The sequence below is a fragment of the Schistocerca nitens genome, chromosome 10, assembly GCF_023898315.1.
Source record: "Schistocerca nitens isolate TAMUIC-IGC-003100 chromosome 10, iqSchNite1.1, whole genome shotgun sequence".
Taxonomy (NCBI): domain Eukaryota; kingdom Metazoa; phylum Arthropoda; class Insecta; order Orthoptera; family Acrididae; genus Schistocerca; species Schistocerca nitens.
The window spans coordinates 213,979,407-214,006,605 of record NC_064623.1 but is presented as its reverse complement, the minus strand read 5'-3'; the positions used below and the strand labels follow the sequence as shown (position 1 = coordinate 214,006,605).

The window sequence follows — 27,199 nt, the reverse complement described above, 5'->3', positions numbered from 1 at the left end:
ATGCCGCTGTACTAAAATTGCTCTCCACCACCTCTGAATAACTACTGCACTCTCCCTTTGTCTAATAAAAATTCTCCTCTGTTGTTTCCCAGGGAGTACTTTCCTGGCCCATTTTTGTATCACTACAGCAGCAGCTTTTTTCATTAGAAAAATATTTCTTTCATACTTCATTAACTTTGTTGCTCTAAATTTCTGCTGAATTGTAATAGCTGATTTTCTTATTCTTCACTAGTTATGATCAAATTTCTTCTCCACCAACGTTGTAGCTTCACTGCAGCAGCCTCATACTTAGGTAGCTAAAAAAACAAAAAACATAACAATAGAGTTAGAACATATAGACTCATTCATTTATTAAACTATGATTTGACTATTTACCTGAAACTTCAGGAGTATCTGCCACAGTAACGAAAGCGTTTTTTCTCTGTGAGCATCTACAATGTCACATGATGTAATATTGCTTTTTATATCAAAGCCTGCCGAAATTAGAGATGCAAACGCTGAGTTCCAGTGCACGGACCTGGCCGCGGCCACGCCCCCTTCCCGCCGGCAGCCTGCGCGCTGCCCGCTGAGGACAACACACCACGCCGCCTCACGCCACGCGCCCCCCCGCAGGGACTCACCAGTGGTGATATCTTTACATTTTCAACTTATTCCAACAAAAGAAAAAAAACTTTTACTTCAACTTAGCAACAAGAACACTTGGCATGTTTACCTAATTCACACTGTTATGTTTTGTTCTAATTTTGTTTTGATATTTTATGATGTTTTGATATTTTATGATGTTTTGATATTTTATGATGTTTTGATATTTTATGATGTTTTGATATTTTATGATGTTTTGATATTTTATGATGTTTTGATATTTTATGATGTTTTGATATTTTATGATGTTTTGATATTTTATGATGATTTGATATTTTATGATGATTCAGGTATGTAAGTCCCCTTGCGACCCATAGGAGGTCTTTAGAATCTCTATACCCTCCCATAGATTAAGACCCCTGCCGTCTTCCGTGAGGGCCATTCTTAATCAAGTAATGTTCACTTTGTTTTGCAAGCTAAATTTGTTTACATTCAAATAATAATTACATTGAGCGATTTCACATACGTTCTCCGCTCCCACGGAAGGGGGAGGAATGTAAAGGATGAGCCAGACAATAGGGGATTTTACTTTATTATTTGAGCCTCAAACCGGTAACTTCGTTTTTCCATTACGGCCAAGCCACGGCCGGCAGTGTTAGCTGCCTGTAAATTCCTTCGTCCCACGGTCTAGTAACAGGAAGTCAGCACCGAGAAAGGGCACCTTGATCACGCGCCTCTCTCGTGTGCTGACGAGGTAACGCCGCCCCAGGTGTCGCTTAGCAGGCAACGCTCTGGAAAGTTCCATGCCGCCCGCACGGTTTGCTCGGTCCTGACCAATCAGGGTGGAGGAAGCCGCGTGGTGCGTCGAATATACCCGGCCGCCCTTCGCCGGGCCCGCTCTCTTGTATTCTTGCTCACCCGCGAGTCGGATGCGCGCCCTGTAGCACTGAACATCCCCCGCTTCTCCCGGTGCTGCGGCACTGTGGACTTAGTTTTGGCAGACAACCACTTTCGGTAGCTTCGCGAACAATGTTCGCCAAATTGTAAGCTCTGGCTCACCCTCACCTCCCTAGGCCTATGTAGCCCCTTTCATCATGCTTTAGCCAATAAATAGCCTTTCTCTAAAATTTACACTATTATTCCATAACGCCCACCGCCTGCCCATACCCGCCATCCTGTACAAACCTATCCATTTCCCTTTTTAAATGTTCTAACCTGCATGCCCGATTAAGGGATCTGACATTCCACACTCCGATCCGTACGACACAAATTTATTTTCTCCTGATAGCGACGTCCTACTGAGTAGCCCCTGTCTTGAAACATACGACACAGTAATTACCGAGCTATCCAAAATACAATGGTACACATTTTTAAAATGAAAAGGAGCAATTTAGTACACAAATGTCTAACACCGAAGGCTTTTTCTCGAGCACAGGAACTTGACAAGTCCTTAACCTGTTACCTTGTCTGATCATGATACATACTGAAACCTTTGACTAACAGACACAGTGAGGTATTCAGATTCAGCCAACCGGCCCACGCACCATTACACAGCATAATAAAGAAACCGTACATGACACACAGTCTGGCCGGCCGCGGTGGTCTAGCGGTTCAGGCGCTCAGTCCGAAACCGCGCGACTGCTACGGTCGCAGGTTCGAATCCTGCCTCGGGCATGGATGTGTGTGATGTTGTTAGGTTAGTTAGGTTTAAGTAGTTCTAAGTTCTAGGGGACTCCAGAATGAGATTTTCACTCTGCAGCGGAGTGTGCGCTGATATGAAACTTCCTGGCAGATTAAAACTGTGTGCCCGACCGAGACTCGAACTCGGGACCTTTGCCTTTCGCGGGCAAGTGCTCTACCAACTGAGCTACCGAAGCACGACTCACGCCCGGTACTCACAGCTTTACTTCTGCCAGTACCTCGTCTCCTACCTTCCAAACTTCACAGAAGCTCTCCTGCGAACCTTGCAGAACCAGCACTCCTGAAAGAAAGGATATTGCGGAGACATGGCTTAGCCACAGCCTGGGGAATGTTTCCAGAATGAGATTTTCACTCTGCAGCGGAGTGTGCGCTGATATGAAACTTCCTGGCAGATTAAAACACTGTTTTCACTCTGCAGTGGAGTGTGCGCTGATATGAAACTTCCTGGCAGATTAAAACTGAAAATCTCATTCTGGAAACATTCCCCAGGCTGTGGCTAAGCCATGTCTCCGCAATATCCTTTCTTTCAGGAGTGCTAGTTCTGCAAGGTTCGCAGGAGAGCTTCTGTAAAGTTTGGAAGGTAGGAGACGAGGTACTGGCAGAAGTAAAGCTGTGAGTACCGGGCGTGAGTCGTGCTTCGGTAGCTCAGTTGGTAGAGCACTTGCCCGCGAAAGGCAAAGGTCCCGAGTTCGAGTCTCGGTCGGGCACACAGTTTTAATCTGCCAGGAAGTTTGTAGGGGACTGATGACCACAGATGTTAAGTCCCATAGTGCTCAGAACCATTTGAACCATTTTTTTTGACACAGTCTGCTTACAACAGAAATAGATACAGCATTAAATTTCAATAGTATAATATAAAAATCCGAATGCACACGGTGACAAGACGTCTGGATTGAACCCCCACTGACAGCATAAACGGTAATGACACGTTTAAACGTTAACTACTCTGTCCCATTAACAGGAAATTAAAATACAACAGTAATTACAAAATGAAAGTGTGAACTCTCATAGGATAGGACTACAAGACGCGCGACCGACCAACGCTTCAGTTCGGATCACACTGTAGTTCAGTGGACTTGTGTTAATTTAACAGGTACGGCAAACGGCCTAAATGCATGCAGCCCAGCTCGCAGGCAAACGATCATCACAGCACAAGCGCTTCGGCGACACAAACATCAAAACCCGCTTACTGAACACTGGGACGCTCACTGTGAGGTCCAGACTGTGAAGCACGTACTAAACGGTGCGCCTAAACTGTACACCTATGCACCAGCGCCCCAAGCGTGCATATGTGTAATTACAGGCTGGTTAAAGTCGACCTATTACAGCATCCATGAGGAATTTACCTGCCGCACATGCGCAGTAGACTGTAGTAACGCGCAAAACGCAAATAGAACTGTCTGATCCCTTGTAAAGTCGTCCGTTCTACCACGGGAAACACAAGGGGAACAGTGTGACATATTGTAACACCATTCGTTCAAATTATTTGAGGTCAAGGATCCTGTTTAATAACAAGTTGTTTTCTTCTTATTATTTATTAATTGACTGTTTTCTCTGGTATAGGTTACTACTGTTCTGAATTACGGGCTCAACAGTTAGTTTTACATTACGACACTTGGTTACACAAGTATATGTGTATCTAAATTTACATTTACACTGCATTTTACACATGGAGGACGCGCTTATTTTAGGGGCTATTGCCCTGGTAGTGACTAATTATTCGGATTAAGGATCAACGGTGAAAACTAAAAGCCACACTTGGTTGAGTTCGACTCTGGGCCAGTGTTCATGCGTTTCTTAAAAGTGTTTAAAAGCCAGTTGCTGAAAGGAAGGAACGAAGGCATTCGAATATATTCACTGCTAATGAAAGAAGTGAGGCCTGGAGATCCGCAGGAATTCCGGAACTTCGTGAGGCTGGACATGGCCTGTTTCTAGAAACTGCTCCCTGTGATAATAGAAGACGGAATTAGCAAGTGTGACTCAGAGATGAGGGGGACTATCTCTCATTGTCGAAAGAAAGAATTAAATCATATGTTTGCAGGTTTCGTGACCAGCCAAGATCACTGATAAAATAACGGTACATGCCCTGTTATGTTGCAGGCTGGTTGTAACATTGCGTTTTCTGGAGACTGGGGTCTCTTTTCAGAGTTTGGCTTTTAGCCACAGTATAGCAGAGTGCATCACTTCAAAAATGGCTCTGAGCACTATGCGACTTAACTTCTGAGGTCATCAGTCACCTAGAACTTAGAACTAATTAAACCTAACTAACCTAAGGACATCACGCACAACCATGCCCGAGGCAGGATTCGAACCTGCGGCCGTAGCGGTCGCTCGGCTCCAGACTGTAGCGCCTAGAACCGCACGGCCACTCCGGCCGGCATCATCACTTCAAAAGATCTTGTGGATTTACGCACTGCTATTTTTTAAGGCCTAGTAATTATAGACGCACTTGCCTTATGTTTCCCAGTCTGGAATATATATATATATATTGCGGTCAATCTGAAGTTTCGGATGAGATTATCTCAAAAACTATACATCGGGTAAAAATAGTGGATCAGACAAGTTCCTAAGCTCAAAGGGGGACATCAAATGATACTACACGTGACCGCCAGCAACCACCCCCTTGGCTCGTGCGAGGGGAAACATTTAAATCTGAAATGGAAACACCCATTTTTATTGCAGATTCCGATTCTCCATAAAAAAGTAATCAAGTTTTGTCTGAAATTTTTTTTTTAAACCATTGACAGATTGCGCTGAAATGGAGAAAAAAGTAAAATAGTTTAGAATCCTAGAAAGACGCATTAAACCAATAAAAAATATACACCAATTCTTTCGTTACGACAAATTAAGGTACATGGACGCAATAGAATGATGTTCCCGTGGGGTGGTTTATTAGTGAGAGTCCCCTTGTATCTCAGTTTGGGGTGCTTAATTAATGCAATTAGCCACCAAGAAATTGTTCAAACTTACCCCCATTTCTTCAGTGCATGAAGTCAGTCGTCTGCGAAAGTTGCCCACAGTTTTGAGCAGCACATCCCTTGGTGTGGCTGCACACGCGAATGCGTTGCTCCATACCGTTTCTGGTTGTGGGCTTCAAAAACAATACTTTTTAAATAACCCCACAAAAGAAAATGAGATGTTAGATCTGGTCAAGGTGGAGGCCACTGAACTCATCCGCCGCGTCCTATCCACCGACTAGGTACCGTAAATTTAAGGAGTTGTAAATAGGATTCCCCAGTAACATTTCGGTTAAAAAAATACCGTCCTATCAAGTAACCTTTTAAAATTCCACACCAGACCACTATCGACCATTTGTGTTAATTGTCAACGGGTCTCTGCCTTTGTGGATTGGCAGGGGACCAATAATGACAACCATGGCGATTTAATTCGCCATTGTTTTTGAATGTGGCTTGATAGGTGAACATAACGTATCTAAAAAAGTCATTGTCACCTGTTATCATTTCCAAGGCCCATTGGCAGAAATGCATATCTTTCGTCGTTAATCCCTGTGTCAGTGTGAAATCCTCAAAACAGTTGATTTCGGTATTCCAGTTTGTCTCAGAATCGCACGACTACTAGTTTCGGGATCCAGTTGGACACAGGCGAGAACGGTAAGGCTACGAGCGTCATTTTCATTTTATTCGCGATAACGAGGTGGATGGTGCATGTATCCATTCCGGGCTCATTGAGTGCAATTTCGAATAACATTTTCTCTTGGATGTCGTCTGGGAAACGATCAGCATTCAGTTACGCAGCTGGAGCATAATTGTTATGGCATTCACCTACAATTAGCATCATATCAACAATCTCTGTAGGAGGCTAGTGAGCCATGTTTCGCTAAAGAATAATTTACTTTAGTCATTTGATATTTACGGTTCACAATGTCTGATCGCAATGCACCTACCTTTATACTGGGCCATAGTTACCAGTTGGGCCACGGAAGCGCCTCAGTCGTGTAATACAATTGTGAAAAGTTCCCTAACGAGATTTTAATACCATTCCGCCTCCTTCCATAAAAAACTGTGGCGAGTAGGATACATTTTGTAAAACAATAGCTGAATTTGGCCTAATGAAAGAAATGGTGCACATTTTTTATCGGTTTGATGCGACCTTCTCGGATCATTCGAAATTAGAGTTCTTCCCCAATTTTACTTGTTTCAAGATTTCAGCGCAATCTGTCAACGGTTTTAAAAAATGTTTCACACAAAGCTTGATTAATATTTACGGGAAAATCCAAATCTGAAATAAAAATGGGGGTCACTTCTAGAATCATTTGATGTCCCCCTTTGAGATTACGAACTTTTCTTACCCCCTACTTTTATCCAATGCATAGTTTTCGATGGACCAGGGTGGTCCATTGATCGTGACCGGGCAAAATATCTCACGACATAAGCGTCAAACGAAAAAACTACAATGAACGAAACTAGTCTAGCTTGAAGGGGGAAACCAGATGGCGCTACGGTTAGCCCGCTAGATGGCGCTGCCATAGGTCAAACGGATATCAACTGCGTTTCTTTAAATAGGAATCCCCATTTTTATTACACATTCGTGTAGTACGTAAAGAAATATCAATGTTTTAGTTGGACCTCTTTTTTCGTTTAGTGCTGGATGGCGCTGTAATAGTCACAAACATATGACTCACAATTTTAGACGAACAGTTGGTAACAAGTAGGAGTTTTCAATTAAAATACAGAACATAGATATGTTTGAACATTTTATTTCGGTTGTTCCAATGTGATACGTGTACCTGATAACGCATGCTGATTACCTGTAAATGCCACATTAATGCAATAAATGCTCAAAATTATGTCCGTCAACCTCAATGCATTTGGCAATACGTGTAACGACATTCCTCTCAACAGCTAGAAGTTCACCTTTCGTAATGTTTGCAGATGCATTGACAAAGCGCTGATGCATGTTGTCAGGCGTTGTCGGTGGATCACGATAGCAAATATCCTTCAACTTTCCCCACAGAAAGAAATCCGGGGACGTCAGATCCGGTGAAAGCGCAGGTCATGGTATGGTGCTTCGACGACCAATCCACCTGTCACGAAATATGCTATTCAATACCGCTTCAACCGCACGCGAGCTATGTCTCGGACATCCATCAAGTTGGAAGTACATCGCCATTCTGTCATGCAGTGAAACATCTTGTAGTAACATTTTGCTTATTTTTTTCATAGTTCCACATAACTTCTTCCTGTTTTCTCGATTGATCTGTGTTCAATTTTTCAAGGCCTATCCACTCTGCCAACTTATAACTAAATCTGAGGGGGGTGCGATGGGGAGGTTCCCTTGTAAGCAGCATACATAGCACACGCCCGTTGGGCATTTTATTACAATAGCCGTACATCAATACGATATCGACCATTTCCGCAATTGGTACACGGTCCATTTTAACACGGGTGATGTATCACGAAGCAAACACCAGTATTGTAACAGGGCCGGTTCTATTCCAGTCCGGTTCTATTCCAAAATACCGTTATCCAAGATGGCGGCCGTGACGTCAGAGTCATTATGAACTGTTTTCATAACACCGTCACCCTTCCAAAGCATCGTTAGTCGAAGGTCGCACGCAATGTATCCGGCATGTGGTGCCTCTCTAATTGTTATTTACCGTAGAGGGTTGTGACATAGAGAGAGTCCATTCCAAAGCATCGTTAGTAGACAACAACAAGGTCGCACGCAGTGTATCCGGCAAGTGGTGACTCTCTAGTCGTTATTACCGGCGCGGGGTTGTGACATAGAGAGAGAAACCCTTTCTGGAACTCGAACCCTGCTCCTCCTGGGTGGAAAGGCCAAGTGCTCCCACCTAACACAATTAAACCACCAGACACACATCGAATTGATACGAAATTAAAAAATACCGGAGCCCTTTCTGGGACTCGAACCCTGATGCTCCTGGACGGAATGCTCAAGTGCACCCCCAACACATGAAACATGTCTAGATGCGGGAGAGGAAGGTTAGGTTAGTTTACTTTATTTATTTTGGTCGAGAAACTGACGCAAAGATCGATCCTAATTGCGTAATTAATCACAAAGATAGGCCCTAATTACACAACTATATGCAAAGCACTACAGAAGGACGGCATAAAATCGCAATACGCCGCGAAAACTGACGATACCATACAACTGGTGTTATCCTGCCAAGAAAAAAATTCACAGAACCACTCGAAACCAGCGACAGAAACATCGAAACTCTACCCTACACCTACAAGCTGCCAGAGTTGATATTAGCTAACTTTGAGAAGGGTGTATTTCCTGCTTTTCATGTATGCGTGTTTCTACTGCATTACAGAGAAGTTATTATCAGAGTTTTTTTTTTCTTTGTATACGTCTACGGCATTGCATGTTTCGAATTCTTTAAGTTCAATGGGCTCCATGTACAATTAATCTTAAATAGAGTGATGGTAGAAACGCTGTCTGGACGCTTCCATACGAGGTCTACTTTTTTCGTATTTGATCTTCGTGGTCCTTATGCGCAATTAATGTTAGCTGCAGTAGAGTCGTTTGGTAGTTACCTTGAAATGAGGGTCTCTAAATTTTGTGTTTACAGTTCCTAGGAAAGAACACCGTCCTCCAAGGACTTCTGTTTGAGTTCTGAAAGCAGCTCCATGGCACTTACAGGTAACAAATCTAGAAGCCATTCGCCGAAATTCTTCAACATGACCTGGAACGGATCAATCCCACCAGTGAAGTAAGCATGACGATAGTAATACTTCACCTGCAAGTTACTGGTTTATTATTCCTACTCATCAGCATTAACTTGCATTTTTTCCGCATTTAAGGCTAGCGACCATTCATCACACCAAATGGAAATTTTGTCTAAATCGTCTTGTGTCCTCCTACAATCACTCAGCTTTGATGACTTATCGTAGACCGCTGCATCGTCGGCAGACTACTGACACGCCAAATCATTTAAGTATAAAGAGAACAGCAGCTATCCAATTGCACTGGGCTGCATATTGGATATAGCCACTCTCGTATCTCTGAGCCTGATACATATGCTCGTGCCCTAGTTAACGGGCTGCGATAGGAGATCGTGTCATATACCTTCCAGAAATCTAGAATATGTAATCCACCTGTTACCTTCCTTTATAGTTTCTAGATATATCATGTGAAATAAAGGCATGCCGAGTTTTGAACGAATGATGCTTTCTAAAATCATGCTGATTCATCAACATAAACAGCATAGCCTCAAGAATCTTTATTATATTCGAACTGAGAATACGTACAAAGATTCGGGAGCAGTCCGAAGTTAGGGATATTGGTCTGTAATTTTGAGGTCTGTTCCTTCATCTTTCTTGTATACTGGAGTGACCAGCGCTTTCTTTCGTTCCTTTATACCATTCGTTTCGATCTTCGTATTGGACGAGAAAGAAAGAGAGAGAGAGAGAGAGAGAGAGAGAGAGAGAGAGAGGGAGGCGGGGTGATGGACCAATTCCCTGGAGTACTCCTTCTAAAATCTAACAGGAATGCCATCCGGACCAGATGATTTGTCTGTTTTTCAAATCTTGACGATGCTTCCTTATGTCAGTTATACATCTTCCATACGGGGGTCCGTCCGAAGGTCAAGAGACTGCATGTTTGTACGGTTTTCATGCTTGAACGACGTCTTAAACGTGAAATTTTAAACTTAGGTTTGGCTTTTGATATCTCAACTGCTGCACCAGACTGGTCAACAAGGAACTGACTGGAATCCTTAGACTCGCTTACCGATTTTACACACGGTCTGAAAGTTCTCGGCTCCCTGCCAAATCTTTTGCTAAGTTGTGACGGTGGCAGTTACGTGCTTCACGCATTAATATTTCGGCAGCCGGCTAATGGCTTACGAGACCTCGATTCAGTCTATTAAACGTGCTTGATTCGATTATTCTATTCCCTACAGCTTACAGCCATGAAATATCGATCAAATTATACATCATCTTCGTTTTCCATTAATGTCGATGGTACTTCATTCCTAAATATACGGTTTACAAGTAGTATTGTTTAGTGCTTGTCGCAGTTATGAGTACCGGTAACTACAAGCGAGGTTCATTACAAAAGCGAATCATTACAAAAGCGATACTATCTGACTCGAAATAGCAAGGTATCTATGACAGGGTATGCTAATACACAGAAAATTCGGTGCATAACTGATTCTTTGTCTATGTGATGCACAAAACTAATTTCATTTTGTTTTGAGGTTATTTATTTATTTATTGATTTTAGTTTCAGAAGCTAACCCCGATAGCCCCGCATCGCCATCACTGTCAAGATGGTACTTACTTCCGGAGGAGGGGTATGGAAAAGATGATAATGATGACGATGATGATGATGTAATATTTCTCTGTGAAATAATAAATATCGAGTAAAAGCACTACATATTTTGGAACACAACCTACGAGCAGCTTAGAGACAGAAGTGATGACACTTTCTGCGGGACCTGACCATCATTTTGCAGAACAATGCTCAAGCACGTAGAGTGCAAACCGTTACTGATTTGTTTGACTGATGGGATTGCTGAGTGCTGTACCACCTACTGCGGCCCCCTGACGTAAGTCCTCGTGAGTTCAACTCGATTTCTGACTGAAGGAAACACTTCATAGCAATTGCTTGACGACTGCTGCAACTCATCGATTAACAGACCGCGCCACTCGAACTGTCGGCACATGTGACACTGCTAAGAGCATCACTGGCAAGGGTTATACACTATGCTGGAGACTACTTTGAAGGTCAATAAAACTTTGAAAGACATATTTATTTTGTATGAGCTGTAAATAAATAGGGTCCACTGTTAAATGTCCAATCCTCGTATATAAACTCTCTCCTAGTATCCACCATCTTCTACAAGACGAGTCCCTTACAACAGAGTATACCACAGAGGTGCATGTGTGGTTGATGCTTTAGAAATATGCAGTGTGTTGCCTCTACAGTTGCTAAATTCATCGTAGCATCCACAGTGAGTAAATGATACACTGTCACTGTTGCGGCCAAAGATGCCAACACCGAGATAGAATGTATTGTACTTAAACTGCCAACAGCCTCGATGTTTACATCAGTCTATCGCACACCCTTGTTCAGTCTATTTCAGTAATGTCCAGCCTCGTACCTATCCATATATCCTCAATTTACACTATAACTTTGATGCCACTGACTGATCTCCATGACAGCAGCAATATCTCCTCCCTGTAATACTATTACTTGGAGTGCAATAAGACTCTCTTCACCAAATGTTCGGTGTTGTAATCAAGGAAGAAATTAACCGCATATTTACCTTCTCAGAGGAACCGAAAGTATAGGACCACTCGGATTACGTTTCGCAGACTCATCCATCATTAAATTTGATTTCGTTTGGCTCCCATACAACTCAGCTGATGACGCCATTCTTACGTGCTCTCCGTCCCACACAGCAACTTGTGTGATGAAGACGCTCGATCTGCTCACCACACAACGAATTCAACCACTGGTAGTGTTAAAGATTAATATGTTTTAGAACAGTTAGTCTAATTCTGAAGACGACGCTAGTTTGACTGATTATGGCATTGGTCTTCCGCTCCTAGTCTGCTTCTGTCTGTAACGGCAGGCTCAATTCAACGTCATGCTTATCTGTTGAACAAAACAAGAGTTAGTTTTACACGTTAGACAAGTAAAAATCAGTGATAGTGGTCAAGGTTCGTGGCTGGACTTGAGAGCATCTATCTTTTGTTGTGACCTTCATTATCATCCTTTAAACTGACTGGCGTGGTGATTTAGCGTCTCTGCTTAACTCAAATAGTTAAGCCCAGACTCGGCTAGCGTCGTTAATACGTCTCTACAACACTCCTACTGCCCAAATCATCAATAAGCTCTGTCGATCACGCTATTGCGTGCGACCAGCCACCTGATTTACGTCTATCTATGACGGCTCAAAACTCGTCTTTTCACACAACATCCTCATCGCACCGATTACGAATTATCCATGTTTGATGCGTCCCTATCGCCTAATTTGGGTTGACTGGCTACCGGATAGTCGTTTTGATCACCGGACTCACACTATCAACACAATTGAGATAACAGGTGCGTCTCGAACACTACTGCGTCGGACAGACCACCTCATAATTATCACCCGAAACACCCACAATCGCCATACGCCGATAACGCAACGGGTGGGTCCTGAACACTACCGAGTCGGACGTCATACCAGGCACTCGTCTCAAGAAACGCAACACATTCGGTGGGACGCAATATCCACCTACCACATCACAACACGCTCAACACACCCCAAATCCATCCACCACAGAGCCAGATTTTATCCTGAAAGCTCTCCGGTCCAATAGCCTTGCCATAAAATTTTGTATAGGAAGTTATCTACATAAGATAACCCCTTCTATAATTAATCTAATACTTCTAAATATTGGTCGTGTCATAGCTGAAGCAAATTTTCTATACTAAGCGACCCAGTGGTCCCCATACAACAAAATTTAACATCAAACACATAATATACACACAATCCATACCAAAATAAGACAAGCACATGAAAATAGGAAAATAAATACACGCAACATAAAACAAATAATCACAAAACACAAATAAAACACTGCCTATACTAATACAAATAAACATCGCCAACAAATCACAAAAATCTAATCTAATTATACACTACATTGTTCCCGGCCGCGTTCTTCCGCAGCCGAGTGTGCAGCCCTAGTCATTCTTGTCTGTTTTGCGCAGTTTGCGTACGGCCAGGGTTCGCCGGACGTATTTTGATTATTTGTGTAGGTTCTGGATTGCGGTCTTCACTCGCTCTCCAGTTCTGCACTGGTTGATCCATTCCATTTTTATTGGTTGGTTTCCATTATTATTACCCTGGTTCTACCTACGTTCCTGTGGCGGATAATGTTTGTCCTCTATTATCGCGTCACTGTGGATTGTTTCTTCAAGTTGCATGCTTTGTGAGCTGCACCGCGGAACTTACCCGTAAGATGACAATGGTCTCTACGAGGAGTCTCAGCTTTTCTATCTAAGACCAGCCCGCAAATATGACAATTAACAGCCTTTTCATACAAGTCATCATTTTCCTTTGATTTGGTCATGGGAATATTGATGCTGTAGAGCTTGTGAACTTGCCATGAAAGTTTTCCAAGCTCAGTGAGAAGCCAAACCGATGGATCGCCCCCTAAATAAGACTGATAGTTATTAAGTTTACAATCATATGCGCATACAACTTGGAACGCAGCCGCATAAGGTACATGTTTTTGTGTGAAGGTTGTGTGTGAGGCTAAGGGATTCCCTTCACAACGAGTAATAGGAGCCAGCAAGCATCAAAATCGGCGTACACAACAAAAGGACAACGCTGCTGGTGGTGAGCATTTTTAAATTTAATGAAGTTATTTTCCTCAGTGGGCATAACAACACGAACCGGGTCCTTGCATGCACAATCTAATAGATGTGTCGCTAATAACTCTTGAGATGAAAAATAATTCAACCACCTTATACAAATATGTTGTTTATGTTCATTTTTACTTAACTGGGAGGAAATGAGTCGGGACATGTCTTTGATTCAGACGTAGTGGTAATTATCACGTTCGGAGAAGAGCAGCATGTTGACATGCAACTCTCGCTCACATGCAAATTTTGAGAAATGGAGGGGGTCTACTACTGTATGCTTGTTCTGCTCATCTGAATTGCTGTTCTTCTCCAGGCCACAAACGTGGACCGATATTGAGGTATTCTGAGCTTAAAACTTAGGTATGTCCTGGATTCTTAAAGGGAACTCTATTCCGTCAAAGTTGTACTGTCTCTTAATATCGTTGACTTTGTAACTGCTGGGACGCTCGGGATGATGCCCCCGCGGTTGTGACATAGAGAGAGAGTAAGCGCCATCTCACCCCAGCGCTGTCGCGTCCGTTTGGTTGCGCAGCCCGTACGCCGTCGCCACAGCCTGGCCCTTCAAACCGGCTGTCACCCCCTCCTCCTCTAGAAGCAGCAGCTCGCCGTCGCCGCCCACGCAAGGTGTGCGTTCCGAGACGTATACCTCTCCCCGCAAATGATGATGATTACGATCACCCATCACCAGTCCATTCATCTATCTGGTGGACTCCTAGTTGTAGCAACAGTAATAATAGTAATTTCCTTATGGCTAGCGGTAGTTCTCTCCCCCGTTCTATCGATAACGAATTCGATCAGAATAACGGCGTAATGACTCCCTTAGAATACTCAGCAGTTGCTAGAGCGTTTGAGGGGCGACTCTCTTTCACCAGAATTGAGAATCAAGGCGGGAGGTATTGCGATCATGTAAGGTTTTTGGAGGCGTGCCTCCCCGTCTTGGAGACCGAGCTCCTCAAACTCTTAGAAGATCCTGAATTTAACGCCATTAAATGCAGTGCGGTATTATGCATTGAACTGAGTCATCCCCTAAACATCAAGGTGACGCGGAGACGGCTACTCTGCATTATATATGAGGTGAAAGTGGTGTTATTTCTCGGAGCACATCGATTGATGAGTTGTACCGAGAATCCACCTTGAGCGCTATTATGGCCCGATTTTCCGAGATGGAAGTACGTGGATCCGCTAAAGCGCTCAGCAGTATACCACACCCCGACATCCATATACATGTCTATGATCCAATGAATGGAGGGTCCAGTTATATTAAACTCCCTATAGATATTGAGAAAAAGCAGGCGTGCATTAATGTTCAAAATAACTATGATAATGCGTGTTTTGCATGGTCAGTCCTGGCTTGCGAGAGAAATTACAATTACAAACATCATCCCGAGCGTCCCAGCAGTTACAAAGTCAAAGATATTAAGAGACAGTACAACTTTGACGGAATAGAGTTCCCTTTAAGAATCCAGGACATACCTAAGTTTTAAGCTCAGAATACCTCAATATCGGTCCACGTTTGTGGCCTGGAGAAGAACAGCAATTCAGATGAGCAGAACAAGCATACAGTAGTAGACCCCCTCCATTTCTCAAAATTTGCATGTGAGCGAGAGTTGCATGTCAACATGCTGCTCTTCTCCGAACGTGATAATTACCACTACGTCTGAATCAAAGACATGTCCCGACTCATTTCCTCCCAGGTAAGTAAAAATGAACATAAACAACATATTTGTATAAGGTGGTTGAATTATTTTTCATCTCAAGAGTTATTAGCGACACATCTATTAGATTGTGCATGCAAGGACCCGGTTCGTGTTGTTATGCCCACTGAGGAAAATAACTTCATTAAATTTAAAAATGCTCACCACCAGCAGCGTTGTCCTTTTGTTGTGTACGCCGATTTTGATGCTTGCTGGCTCCTATTACTCGTTGTGAAGGGAATCCCTTAGCCTCACACACAACCTTCACACAAAAACATGTACCTTATGCGGCTGCGTTCCAAGTTGTATGCGCATATGATTGTAAACTTAATAACTATCAGTCTTATTTAGGGGGCGATCCATCGGTTTGGCTTCTCACTGAGCTTGGAAAACTTTCATGGCAAGTTCACAAGCTCTACAGCATCAATATTCCCATGACCAAATCAAAGGAAAATGATGACTTGTATGAAAAGGCTGTTAATTGTCATATTTGCGGGCTGGTCTTAGATAGAAAAGCTGAGACTCCTCGTAGAGACCATTGTCATCTTACGGGTAAGTTCCGCGGTGCAGCTCACAAAGCATGCAACTTGAAGAAACAATCCACAGTGACGCGATAATAGAGGACAAACATTATCCGCCACAGGAACGTAGGTAGAACCAGGGTAATAATAATGGAAACCAACCAATAAAAATGGAATGGATCAACCAGTGCAGAACTGGAGAGCGAGTGAAGACCGCAATCCAGAACCTACACAAATAATCAAAATACGTCCGGCGAACCCTGGCCGTACGCAAACTGCGCAAAACAGACAAGAATGACTAGGGCTGCACACTCGGCTGCGGAAGAACGCGGCCGGGAACAATGTAGTGTATAATTAGATTAGATTTTTGTGATTTGTTGGCGATGTTTATTTGTATTAGTATAGGCAGTGTTTTATTTGTGTTTTGTGATTATTTGTTTTATGTTGTGTGTATTTATTTTCCTATTTTCATGTGCTTGTCTTATTTTGGTATGGATTGTGTGTATATTATGTGTTTGATGTTAAATTTTGTTGTATGGGGACCACTGGGTCGCTTAGTATAGAAAATTTGCTTCAGCTATGACACGACCAATATTTAGAAGTATTAGATTAATTATAGAAGGGGTTATCTTATGTAGATAACTTCCTATACAAAATTTTATGGCAAGGCTATTGGACCGGAGAGCTTTCAGGATAAAATCTGGCTCTGTGGTGGATGGATTTGGGGTGTGTTGAGCGTGTTGTGATGTGGTAGGTGGATATTGCGTCCCACCGAATGTGTTGCGTTTCTTGAGACGAGTGCCTGGTATGACGTCCGACTCGGTAGTGTTCAGGACCCACCCGTTGCGTTATCGGCGTATGGCTCAAAAAATGGTTCAAATGGCTCTGAGCACTATGGGACTTAACATCTTAGGTCATCAGTCCCCTAGAACTTAGAACTACGTAAACCTAACTAACCTAAGGACATCACACACATCCATGCCCGAGGCAGGAGTCGAACCTGCGACCGTAGCAGTCCCGCGGTTCCGGACTGCAGCGCCTAGAACCGCACGGCCACCGCGGCCGGCTGGCGTATGGCGATTGTGGGTGTTTCGGGTGATAATTATGAGGTGGTCTGTCCGACGCAGTAGTGTTCGAGACGCACCTGTTATCTCAATTGTGTTGATAGTGTGAGTCCGGTGATCAAAACGACTATCCGGTAGCCAGTCAACCCAAATTAGGCGATAGGGACGCATCAAACATGGATAATTCGTAATCGGCGCGATGAGGATGTTGTGTGAAAAGACGAGTTTTGAGCCGTCATAGATAGACGTAAATCAGGTGGCTGGTCGCACGCAATAGCGTGATCGACAGAGCTTATTGATGATTTGGGCCGTAGGAGTGTTGTAGAGACGTATTAACGACGCTAGCCGAGTCTGGGCTTAACTATTTGAGTTAAGCAGAGACGCTAAATCACCACGCCAGTCAGTTTAAAGGATGATAATGAAGGTCACAACAAAAGACAGATGCTCTCAAGTCCAGCCACGAACCTTGACCACTATCACTGATTTTTACTTGTCTAACGTGTAAAACTAACTCTTGTTTTGTTCAACAGATAAGCATGACGTTGAATTGAGCCTGCCGTTACAGACAGAAGCAGACTAGGAGCGGAAGACCAATGCCATAATCAGTCAAACTAGCGTCGTCTTCAGAATTAGACTAACTGTTCTAAAACATATTAATCTTTAACACTACCAGTGGTTGAATTCGTTGTGTGGTGAGCAGATCGAGCGTCTTCATCACACAAGTTGCTGTGTGGGACGGAGAGCACGTAAGAATGGCGTCATCAGCTGAGTTGTATGGGAGCCAAACGAAATCAAATTGAATGATGGATGAGTCTGCGAAACGTAATCCGAGTGGTCCTATACTTTCGGTTCCTCTGAGAAGGTAAATTTGCGGTTAATTTCTTCCTTGATTACAACACCGAACATTTGGTGAAGAGAGTCTTATTGCACTCCAAGTTATAGTATGACAGGGAGGAGATATTGCTGCTGTCATGGAGATCAGTCAGTGGCATCAAAGTTATAGTGTAAATTGAGGATATATGGATAGGTACGATGCTGGACATTACTGAAATAGACTGAACAAGGGTGTGCGATAGACTGATGTAAACATCGAGGCTGTTGGCAGTTTAAGTACAATACATTCTATCTCGGTGTTGGCATCTTTGGCCGCAACAGTGACAGTGTATCATTTACTCACTGTGGATGCTACGATGAATTTAGCAACTGTAGAGGCAACACACTGCGTATTTCTAAAGCATCAACCACACATGCACCTCTGTGGTATACTCTGTTGTAAGGGACTCGTCTTGTAGAAGATGGTGGATACTAGGAGAGAGTTTATATACGAGGATTGGACATTTAACAGTGGACCCTATTTATTTACAGCTCATACAAAATAAATATGTCTTTCAAAGTTTTATTGACCTTCAAAGTAGTCTCCAGCATAGTGTATAACCCTTGCCAGTGATGCTCTTAGCAGTGTCACATGTGCCGACAGTTCGAGTGGCGCGGTCTGTTAATCGATGAGTTGCAGCAGTCGTCAAGCAATTGCTGTGAAGTGTTTCCTTCAGTCAGAAATCGAGTTGAACTCACGAGGACTTACGTCAGGGGGCCGCAGTAGGTGGTACAGCACTCAGCAATCCCATCAGTCAAACAAATCAGTAACGGTTTGCACTCTACGTGCTTGAGCATTGTTCTGCAAAATGATGGTCAGGTCCCGCAGAAAGTGTCATCACTTCTGTCTCTAAGCTGCTCGTAGGTTGTGTTCCAAAATATGTAGTGCTTTTACTCGATATTTATTATTTCACAGAGAAATATTACATCATCATCATCGTCATCATTATCATCTTTTCCATACCCCTCCTCCGGAAGTAAGTACCATCTTGACAGTGATGGCGATGCGGGGCTATCGGGGTTAGCTTCTGAAACTAAAATCAATAAATAAATAAATAACCTCAAAACAAAATGAAATTAGTTTTGTGCATCACATAGACAAAGAATCAGTTATGCACCGAATTTTCTGTGTATTAGCATACCCTGTCATAGATACCTTGCTATTTCGAGTCAGATAGTATCGCTTTTGTAATGATTCGCTTTTGTAATGAACCTCGCTTGTAGTTACCGGTACTCATAACTGCGACAAGCACTAAACAATACTACTTGTAAGCCGTATATTTAGGAATGAAGTACCATCGACATTAATGGAAAACGAAGATGATGTATAATTTGATCGATATTTCATGGCTGTAAGCTGTAGGGAATAGAATAATCGAATCAAGCACGTTTAATAGACTGAATCGAGGTCTCGTAAGTCATTAGCCGGCTGCCGAAATATTAATGCGTGAAGCACGTAACTGCCACCGTCACAACTTAGCAAAAGATTTGGCAGGGAGCCGAGAACTTTCAGACCGTGTGTAAAATCGGTAAGCGAGTCTAAGGATTCCAGTCAGTTCCTTGTTGACCAGTCTGGTGCAGCAGTTGAAGATATCAAAAGCCAAACCTAAGTTTAAAATTTCACGTTTAAGACGTCGTTCAAGCATGAAAACCGTACAAACATGCAGTCTCTTGACCTTCGGACGGACCCCCGTATGGAAGATGTATAACTGACATAAGGAAGCATCGTCAAGATTTGAAAAACAGACAAATCATCTGGTCCGGATGGCATTCCTGTTAGATTTTAGAAGGAGTACTCCAGGGAATTGGTCCATCACCCCGCCTCTCTCTCTCTCTCTCTTTCTTTCTCGTCCAATACGAAGATCGAAACGAATGGTATAAAGGAACGAAAGAAAGCGCTGGTCACTCCAGTATACAAGAAAGATGAAGGAACAGACCTCAAAATTACAGACCAATATCCCTAACTTCGGACTGCTCCCGAATCTTTGTACGTATTCTCAGTTCGAATATAATAAAGATTCTTGAGGCTATGCTGTTTATGTTGATGAATCAGCATGATTTTAGAAAGCATCATTCGTTCAAAACTCGGCATGCCTTTATTTCACATGATATATCTAGAAACTATAAAGGAAGGTAACAGGTGGATTACATATTCTAGATTTCTGGAAGGTATATGACACGATCTCCTATCGCAGCCCGTTAACTAGGGCACGAGCATATGTATCAGGCTCAGAGATACGAGAGTGGCTATATCCAATATGCAGCCCAGTGCAATTGGATAGCTGCTGTTCTCTTTATACTTAAATGATTTGGCGGGTCAGTAGTCTGCCTACGATGCAGCGGTCTACGATAAGTCATCAAAGCTGAGTGATTGTAGGAGGACACAAGACGATTTAGACAAAATTTCCATTTGGTGTGATGAATGGTCGCTAGCCTTAAATGCGGAAAAAATGCAAGTTAATGCTGATGAGTAGGAATAATAAACCAGTAACTTTCAGGTGAAGTATCACTATCGTCATGCTTACTTCACTGGTGGGATTGATCCGTTCCAGGTCATGTTGAAGAATTTCGGCGAATGGCTTCTAGATTTGTTACCTGTAAGTGCCATGGAGCTGCTTTCAGAACTCAAACAGAAGTCCTTGGAGGACGGTGTTCTTTCCTAGGAACTGTAAACACAAAATTTAGAGACCCTCATTTCAAGGTAACTACCAAACGACTCTACTGCAGCTAACATTAATTGCGCATAAGTACCACGAAGATCAAATACGAAAAAAGTAGACCTCGTATGGAAGCGTCCAAACAGCGTTTCTACCATCACTCTATTTAAGATTAATTGTACATGGAGCCCATTGAACTTAAAGAATTCGAAACATGCAATGCCGTAGACGTATACAAAGAAAAAAAACTCTGATAATAACTTCTCTGTAATGCAGTAGAAACACGCATACATGAAAAGCAGGAAATACACCCTTCTCAAAGTTAGCTAATATCAACTCTGGCAGCTTGTAGGTGTAGGGTAGAGTTTCGATGTTTCTGTCGCTGGTTTCGAGTGGTTCTGCGAATTTTTTTCTTGGCAGGATAACACCAGTTGTATGGTATCGTCAGTTTTCGCGGCGTATTGCGATTTTATGCCGTCCTTCTGTAGTGCTTTGCATATAGTTGTGTAATTAGGGCCTATCTTTGTGATTAATTACGCAATTAGGATCGATCTTTGCGTCAGTTTCTCGACCAAAATAAATAAAGTAAACTAACCTAACCTTCCTCTCCCGCATCTAGACATGTTTCATGTGTTGGGGGTGCACTTGAGCATTCCGTCCAGGAGCATCAGGGTTCGAGTCCCAGAAAGGGCTCCGGTATTTTTTAATTTCGTATCAATTCGATGTGTGTCTGGTGGTTTAATTGTGTTAGGTGGGAGCACTTGGCCTTTCCACCCAGGAGGAGCAGGGTTCGAGTTCCAGAAAGGGTTTCTCTCTCTGTCACAACCCCGCGCCGGTAATAACGACTAGAGAGTCACCACTTGCCGGATACACTGCTTGCGACCTTGTTGCTGTCTACTAATGATGCTTTGGAATGGACTTTCTCTATGTTACAACCCTCTACGGTAAATAACAATTAGAGAGGCACCACATGCCGGATACATTGCGTGCGACCTTCGACTAACGATGCTTTGGAAGGGTGACGGTGTTATGAAAACAGTTCATAATGACTCTGACGTCACGGCCGCCATCTTGGATAACGGTATTTTGGAATAGAACCGGACCGGAATAGAACCGGCCCCGTTACAATACTAACGCCGTCCGCACTGGCGCAGTGTTACGTGATATCACGTACTTATACGTTTGTGACTATTACAGCGGCATCTGTCACAAAGCGAAAAAAGTGGTCCAACTAAAACATTCATATTTCTTTACGCACTGCATGAATATCTAATAAAAATGGGGATTGCTATTTAAAGAAACGCAGTTGATATCCGTTTGACCTATGGCAGCGCCATCTAGCGGGCCAAGCATAGCGCCACCTCGTTTCCCCCCTTCAAACTAGACTAGTTTAGTTCTTTGTAGTTTTTTCGTTTGATGCTTATTTCGTGAGATATATGTGCCACTCACAGTTTTGCACTGGACAAAACTGCACAGCCTTTCTCGCCTATCACTTCCTCTTTCTCTTTCCTGCCATGCTGCAACAAAGAAACAGATTCAATCAGATCAACCACGAATATTCGTAAGCTGCGGCATTGTGATACAAATCGAAAATCACTGCGTAGCGTTGTATGTATATTACTCAGAAATAAACGACTGCCGACATATCTTATTATAAAACAGAGGGTTGTGTGAGTCACTCTTACACATTTCTTCGTTGTGTGCCTAAATGAAGACGCTTAGCGCCTCTTTGCTCCATTCCATTTCGAGAATACGATGCAATCAATTAGCAAAAATGCTTTCACATACAGCTGGTATAAAACAATTTCTACAGGTAAAAAATATTGTTTTTTTACTGCATTTATGAAAATGTGCCAATTTATTATTGGAGGGCAGCGTGGAGGGTAAAAATCGTAGAGGGAGACCAAGAAATGAATACACTAAGTAGATTCAGAAGGATGTAGGTTGCAGTAGGTACTGGGAGATGAAGAAGCTTGCACAGGATAGAGTAGGATGGAGAGCTGCATCAAACCAGTCTCAGGACTCAAGACAACAACAACAACAACAACAACAACAACAAGAACAAATGAAACTGTGCTTACTGAAAAAAATGCGAAAAATCCCGAACACGATAATCTGAAACTAGCCACTAGACACATAACAATAAGCAAATAACTAGGAGGATGCACTGCAATATCCTCATCTGCGCATGCGCGAGGTATCGCTGCCTAGTGCTCATGCGCGGACTGACGGCATTCGTTCTAGCGGACGGATAATGCGTCTGCTAATTTTCGTAGCTTGACCCGTTCTACCGCTAGATGGCTGTCGCGCTAGACCAGTACCGTTCGCGGACCGACGTGACCACGACGACTGGTGAGAAGCCGTAGCACACCTGTACGGCTGTACTGGTGTTGTTGTGATCTTGGAAGTAGGTTCTACTTACGTATTGGATATATTGTTACTAAGTAAGGTTAAATGAAACTTTAACGTATTGAAATGTATTAACAGCCATCAACGTCTTTATTAATCACGCTTTATCTATGTGAAGTTTATTTCAAAAATCGTGTACGGTCACAGTCTGTGTACAGTTGTGCTCTGACTGACGTGCTGTTAATACGCAGTATGAAAATGACTCGGGCTGCTTCCTGCTCCATAGTGAAACTCTCGTGTCGAACACTGTCGGAAAGCGCCGAGAAATAGGTTGTTCTTAATGTTTGCGATAAATCTGTAGAAAGAGACTGGCTTTGACGCTTTCCGAGGGACTGCATTTGATACAGTATAAAAACAAATACACATTTGCTGTATAACGGAATCGGTAGTGTAGTAGTGATAACTTGCCACAGTTCATGGATAGCTCGTCCAAGTCTCACCTTCATTTTTGTTTCGTTCAATTTCAAGCACCTACATCTTGTAACTGCCAAATTAATCATCATTTTTATGAGTAATGCACCTCGTCTTATTCAAATTACATATTCCACGCGAAATTCCTGTTTTCATTTCAAATATAAATTCTGAATTATCGAGTTTTATGGAAGATTGTTAATAAAGGTAGCTTAAATTAACAATACATAACTGTTTAATTTTTAGGCCTAAAATAAAAACCGAATACTATTTATTTGGACTATCCCTAATGTTTTATAGCACAGATGTAGCCTCACACGAACCAGAGTGATGAGTGTCGTAGAAACGTGAGAAACAATCATTTTCACAACACCGAGCACGCCATAAAAATTCTGCATGCTTACATTTGTCGCCGATCCATTACATTATGAACCCAACAGCAGTGACCTGCAGCCGAGTTAAGGGATTTGGCCTGAGAAATAACAAGACCGTTCAACTGCCAGTCAGACGTCTTGGAACTAACGCACGCGGCTTTTTCACAGTCACTGCCGAGTTCTGGCTCCTCACAAAAGATGAGGATTATATGCGGCGGCTGGGTGGCTTCGTGGATTCTGTTGTTGAGCGACTCGTTATCGACGTACCAGATGACAGTTCGAGAAGTGAAACGTATCTCTCGGATTCGGATAAGGAAGGGGCCAAGAGATTACCAGACGACTGACTGTAACTAATACATCCAGTGGCTTCAGTATCCAACAGTACGGTGAAATCCCTGCAGCATGCTTTTGCATCTCATATAGCTCGCTGAGAATATTGACCCTGTGTTTAAGTTATGGACTTGCATCAATCTTGTTTGTAATTAGAATACTGCGTGACGTGAGAACGAGAGCATTTTATGCTTTCCGTCAGATCAGCTATGAAGCGTGAGGTAGTGCTGGAGTTTTTCCGAATATTATTTCATTCTTTTTAAAGATTAAATGACTTTCGAAGCTACATTGTTTCTCTGCTCGTCTCTTTTTACGTCTGAACTGCAGCTGCTCACATCATTGCAGGTTAGTTGGACCAGATGGCTGTTCAGTGCTGTCCAAGTTTAATGCGCCGCTAAAGCTGTTGTCCCGCATTATCGCTCAGTCTATGTGCAGGTAAACGCACCATAAAACGTATCCCTATTATCTTACTTGACTGAACTGTACTGGACACAGCTTGACTTCCGCTCCACGTGACACGACATGCAATGGGATTCAACCGAGCACTGGAGAATATATATCGTGTAATGTTTACACACGTTCATTGTTATGACGAACGCAGTACACCTCACTGTCTCCAGGTCTAAACACGGTTCCACTCGGCTCACGCTACGCGGAACTCTACAGCCGCTTTTTGGGCAGCTCGCGGCCTCCTCAACGCGGCAAGTCCCCAGGCCAGGATGAGCCGGCGCCTCGGCAGGAAACTTGCGTGCGTGTCAGGCGCAGTACTGTCTCTCAAACGGGTCACTTCACAGTGATCAAACGCTAATGCTACACTGTCCATTCACTTCTCACTGACACTCACTTCACACTCCAAGCACGCTGTACACACATTGTTTCACAGCACTGCCCACACACGCACCGTCAGCTGACGTCAGGACCACTTAGTGCACCGCAGTTTCGCACCTGCTAACCTGAAAAACAGAACCTGCATCCCTCTATAACGAGTAGGGTGCTTAGCTCAGGTAGAGGACAGGGTCTCACTATTATGCACTACACAACTCTGGGAGGATCAGTCCCTCCACAAAAAGGAAGGCAAAAAGGGCAAAAAGGGGGGGGGGGGGAATGTGGTGTGAAAACGTTTCCTCGAATGTTAGGTTTCTTATTATATTTATTATTTGTGTTACATTTTTATTATCAGACTGTTCCCTGCATTATCTAAGCAATCCTTCGGTGTATAGAATGCTGGGGTTAAAAGGTACCTTTCAATTTTCCTTTTAAATAGATTTGTTTAAGCAATTCCCTTAATCTCCTTTGGAATTTTAGTGTTGAGTTTTATTCCTTGATGGAAAATTCTGTTAATTTTTTCTTGGTAAAGGCAAGTTCAGTCTAAATCTTCTTCCAGCTCTTTGTGCAGTAATAACGAATGTTATTTTTGACGTGTGCAACTGATTCGTAAATGTAGACACAAAGTGCATTTAAAATCCCCTGTGTTTTCGACATTCGAGTACTACCCTCGGTTAATGATGTTATGGCAGTTTTCTGCAGTCTGGAAATTTTGTTCCCATTTCTTACATTTAATCCCCAGAAGAGAATACCATAACTAAGAATTAACAGTATACACGAACAGTACGTACCTAAAAGATGCTGGCTGATGTACACTAAAGAAGAAACTGGTACACATGCCTGCGAGCACGCAGAAGTGCCGCAACACGGTGGCATGGAGTCCACTAATGTCTGAAGTAACGCTGGAGGGAATTGACACCATGAATCTTGGGGGCAGTACTTAACTCCGTAAGAGTAAGAGGTGCTGGAGATATCTTGTGAACAGCAAGTTGCAAAGCATCCCAGATATGCTCAATACTGTTCATGTGTGGAATTGTCCTGCTGGAATTGCCCAAGACCGTCTGGATGCACAATAGACATGTATGGATGCAGGTGATCACACTGGACTCTTATGTATGTGTCGCTTGTCAGATCATATATCATGTAGATATATCAGGAGCCCCATATCAATCACTCCAAGTGCACACGTCCCACACTATTACAGAACCTCCTGCTGAAATATAGGGTCCATGGTTCAAATGGCTCTGAGCACTATGCGACTTAACATCTGTGGTCATCAGTCCCCTAGAACTTAGAACTACTTAAACCTAACTAACCTAAGGACAACACACACATCCATGCCCGAGGCAGGATTCGAACCTGCGACCGTGGGGGTCGCGCAGTTCCACACTGAAGCGCCTAGAACCGCTCGTGCAAACTGGCCGGCCAGGCTCCATCGAGTCATGAGCTTCTCTCTATACCCATTCGTGTCCATGCGATCGATACAATTGCAAAAGAGACTCATCCGACCAGGCAACAAGTTTCCAGTCACAATGTCAGCGCTGAGAGAGCCAGCCTCGACGTAAAGCTTTGTGTCACGCAGTCGTCAAGGATGAGTGAGCATTCCGCTCCGAAAGCCCATATCGATGACGTTTCGTTGAATGGTACGTCCGCTGACACTTGTTGATGGTCCAGCATTCAAATCTGCAGCAGTTTGCGGAAGTGTTGCATTTGTGTCACGTTGAACGATACTCTTCTGTCCTCGTTGGTCTTGTTCTTCGAGGATCTTTTTCCGGTCGCCGCGATGTCAGACATTTGATGTTTTACTGGACTCCTGATATTCACGGTACGCTCGTGGAATGTTCGTACGGGAAAATCCCTCACTTCATCGTTACCTCGGAGATGCTGTGTCCCATCGCTGGTGCGCCGTCTACAGCAACACGTTGAAACTCAGTTAAATCGTGATAACGTGCCATCTAACAACTGCGCCAGACGCTTCTTGTCTTATACAGGTGTTGTCGACCGCAGCTCCGTATTCTGTCTGTTTACATATCTCTGTATTTAAGTACGCAGGCCTATACCAGTTTCTTTGGCGCATCAGTGTATAATGATGGCGGGTCTCTAAGGGCATAGCATGCTGAATACATTGTGTTTGCAAGTACCTTTGCCTGTTCAACTGAGAATCAGTATTCATTCCTAGACGTTTTCCATTTGTTGCATTGTCTGTGGAGGTGCCATCTACATTTTATTGAATACCATCTCTTTCACTCCTCAAACTGAAATTCATGGCATTTGTTCTCTTTATGTTCAATGTCACTTTATTGCTTATTGATCGATTGTAAACCTCCTTAAGGGTCTTGTTAGCTTTCTGTGCAGGCAGTTCCCTAGTTTCCTCAGTGAATATAATATTGCTGTCATCAGCAAAGATAT

The 27,199-nt window shown here is 43.2% G+C and overlaps 1 protein-coding gene across 2 annotated transcripts in view; it reads right to left on the bottom strand.

Annotated features, from left to right (window-relative positions):
* Positions 1–27,199, bottom strand: part of LOC126210404 (speckle-type POZ protein-like) — a 711,709-nt gene that overhangs the window by 543,723 nt on the left and 140,787 nt on the right. The window lies entirely within an intron of this gene.